This window comes from Elephantulus edwardii, unplaced genomic scaffold (assembly GCF_000299155.1).
Source record: "Elephantulus edwardii isolate Elephantulus edwardi_28Jun2011 unplaced genomic scaffold, EleEdw1.0 scaffold00003, whole genome shotgun sequence".
In the NCBI taxonomy this organism is placed as follows: domain Eukaryota; kingdom Metazoa; phylum Chordata; class Mammalia; order Macroscelidea; family Macroscelididae; genus Elephantulus; species Elephantulus edwardii.
In genome coordinates this window covers 26,337,800-26,341,501 of record NW_006399753.1, presented here as the reverse complement: position 1 = coordinate 26,341,501, position 3,702 = coordinate 26,337,800, and the positions used below count along the sequence as shown (strand labels likewise).

Below are 3,702 nucleotides of genomic sequence, written 5' to 3'. Positions count from 1 at the left end.
AAAATACACTAATCATTCCTCATTAATGTATACATTTGGTAAATTGTGTGTACAACTGTAAAACATTAGTACATAAAAATTACAAAACATATAAAATGGAAATTTTTTTTTCTATTCTTTGGATTTTTTTTTTAATTCCATTCATTCACTGTTACACTTTTCTCCCTATCCCCCCACTTCCACCCCCAGTTCACTCCTCTCCTTGAAAAGCAAAAGACAAACTCCTTCATTTGTACACAATCCCCTCCCCCCACCCCGCACATCCCCACCCCCAAAGATGGAAACTTTTAAAGCCTATCCTAAAAAAAAAAAAAATCTCCCAGTACTCTTGTTTGGTATGTACATTCATCTACAGAGACCAAAGATCTCGCCCTCCACATGTTAAAACCATAATGTACTCAGGTCAGAATCCATCTTCACCAAGTCTTTCCTGGAAAACTTTATCCAATGAGTCTCAATGCATGGCTACTTAACATTCTGCAAAAATGTCTTCAACATGTAGAATGGACTTAGCTTAAAATTTAGCATTATTTCAACATCAAGTACTAATTGGAATATCATATCATCTCTTGCTTAATAGCATCTTTCTAGGCCTTATATAAGTAACTATGATTTAATGCAGGTTAAGTCTTTATAAAATGTCATCTTCTTTATTTTGCATATTTTAATTTTAGAACAACGAAATTTCACAATACACAACAACCAACCTCATTCTTGAGGTTGAGGCCAGAGTTACATCCTGTCTTACAGACAGGAAAGAAAACACTAGCTATCAGCAGATGGAACCAGATGGGAGAGGGCAACTCAAGGCTGCTGTGGGAGACACAGGGATACTATACAGGGGGAAGGGGGTGTTACAGTAGGAACTTTAATAGACTTCTTCCATGTGAGATGCATCCTCATCATCCTCAAGTAGGGGAATCTCATCAGGAACAGCAGCACTGGGTTGCTCACCAGTCCCCTCATCTTCACCAATGCCTAAGCCCAGCTTGATCATGTGGCAGATGCAGTTGGAGTGAGTCTGGGGATCCTCAAGGGAGAAACCAGAAGAGAGCAGTGTGGTTTCCAACAGCAGCAGCACCAGGTCCTTAACAGCTTTGTCCTTGTTTGCCTCAGCCTTCTGTTTCAGTGTTTCAACAACTGGATGCTCAGGATTGACTGTCGTCATCAGGCAGCCCATTGTTGAGTTGTCCCGAAGCACCTGTGCTTTCATGATCCACACCATATGGTGCTAGTCACAATGCAGCAGGGTGAAGATACAAGCCTATTGGAAATTGTCACCTTCTCAACCTTCTTATCCAAAATTTCCTTCATGAGTTTACAGAGATTCTCAAACTTGGCCTTACTCTCCTCCGTTTTCTTTTTCTCCTCTTCATCCTCAGGTAGTTCTAGGCCCTCCTTGGTGATGGAAACCAGCCTTTTCCCCATCAGACTCCTTGAGCTGTTGCACACAGTACTCGTGGAGAGGTTCAGTCATACACACAACCTCAAAGCCCCGCTTGCACACTCACTCCACAAAAGCAGAGTTGGCCGGCTGCTCTTTGCAGGTGATGTAATAAATGGACTTCTGGGTCTCCTTCATGCGAGACACATATTCTGAGAGAGAAGTCATCTCATCTCCAGACTGGGAAGAGTGATAGTGAAGTAGCTCAGAAAGATGAGGCTGGTTAGTAGAATCTCCATGGACTCTCTGCTTCAGGATTTTAGAGAATGCCTCACAGAATTTATTGTAGTTCTCCTTGTCTTCTGCCAACTCAGGGAAGAGCTCAAGGCACTTCTTGACAATGTTTTTGTGGATGAACTTCAAGATTTTGCTCCGTTGCAGCATTTCTTGAGAAATGTTGAGGGGCAGATCCTCAGAGTCAACCACACCACGGATGAAGTTCAGATACTCTGGTATCAACTCATCACAGCCGTCCATGAGGAACACACGGTGAGGGGAAAGTTTAATGTTGTTCTTCTTTTTCTTGTTCTCAGAGAGATCAAAGGGAGCCTGGCGAGGGATAAAGAGCAAAGTCCTGAATTCTAGCTGTCCCTCTACTGAGAAATGCTTGACTGCCAAGTGGTCTTCCCAGTCATTAGTAAGATTCTTGTAGAACTCTCCATATTCCTCCTGTGTGATGTCATCAGGATTTCTGGTGCAAAGTGGCTTAGTCTTGCTCAATTCTTCCTGATCAATGTACTTCTCCTTAATTATTTTTTGTTTGTTTGTTTTCTTTTTCTTGTCTTAACCAGTGTCATCCTCCTCATCTGAACCCACATCTTCTATCTTGAGCTTGTCTTCATCATCCTTATCTTCCTCTCTCTCACCTTTCTCTTCTTCTATCTCATCATCACTGATTTCCTTCTCTCGTTCTTTCTCCAAATAGAGGGTGATAGGAGAGCCTATGAACTATGAGTGCTTCTTCATTACTTCTTTGACACGTCTCTCTTCTAAGTACTCTGTCTGGTCTTATTCAAGGTGCAAGATGACTTTAGTATCCTGACCAATGGGCTCACCATAGTCAGCACGAACTGTGAAGGAACCCCCAGCTGAAGACCCCCAGGCATACTGCTCATAGTCATTGTGTTTTGCGATCACTACCACTTTCTCTGCCACCGATAGGCAGAATAAAAGCCAACACCAAACCGACCAGTCTTGAAGACCTCTGCACCAGCCTCCTGAGCTTCCATAAAGGCTTTGGTACCAGACTTGGCAACTGTTTCCAAATTATTTATGAGATTAGCCTTGGTCATATCAATGCCTGTGTCCACAAGAGGCAAAGTACGTTCCTGGGGGTTAGGGATGATATCGATTTTCAGCTCTTTCCCACTGTCCAATTTGGAAGGGTCTGTCAGACTCTCATAGCGAATCTTGTCCAATGCATCAGAAGCATTAGAGATCAACTCTCTAAGGAAAATTCCCTTGTTGGGATTGTTGTTGTTGTTGTGGTTGTTAAGTGCCGTCGAGTTGCAAGCAACTCAGTGACCCTATGAAGGAGAGTCCTCGACGCTTGGGTGCCTTTCATTCTCTCTCCAGGTTCATAGGATTTCTGGAGGCAAGCTATTATGGAAGTGGATACACTCCTCCTTCCAAGTATGAATGATAAGAGACATAAGTTGGGCAATCTCCGCCTGAAAGGCAAAAGCCTCCACCTCCTCCTCGCCATGGTGCACTTCCTCAGGTATCCTGATGAAAAGGGTTGCAAGAACCAAAGAGGTGAGGGCAAGGTCTAAGACCAGGCCGCAAAAGGCTCGCCAGCTGCACAGGAGTGACTCAAGATACTTGTAAGTTAAGTTGTATGTATACAAAACAAATGTAAAGATAATTTTTCTCAGTGAAGTTAAGAAAAGAGTATATACTAATTTTTTGGTCACAAACTTCACTAGTTTTTCAGGAAAATAATAACACCCACACTTGACTAGTTTAGTAAAAGGGGGGAAACCCCACATATACATGAAGCACTGCAATACTAAAGGCACATGGTTTGAATCCACCAGCTTCTCCATGGGAAAAAGATGAGCAATCTCCTGCCATGTGATTTACTTTAGTGCCTCTGAAAATCCACAGAAGGGTTAGCTATGAGTCAGTTCTAAGTATTTAGAATCACAACTGATTTTGTTTGTTTGTTTGTTTGTTTGTTTGTTTAGAAAAACAGAAGTAAAGCCTGGATATTTTGGGAGAGTCCATATGCCAATCTTTCATAAACTAAGAATATGAGT

At 42.4% G+C, this 3,702-nt stretch overlaps 1 pseudogene; it reads right to left on the bottom strand.

Moving 5' to 3' along the window:
- Positions 1 to 868: 868 nt before the first annotated feature.
- LOC102847634 lies at positions 869 to 3,162 on the bottom strand (annotated as a pseudogene).
- Positions 3,163 to 3,702: the final 540 nt, after the last annotated feature.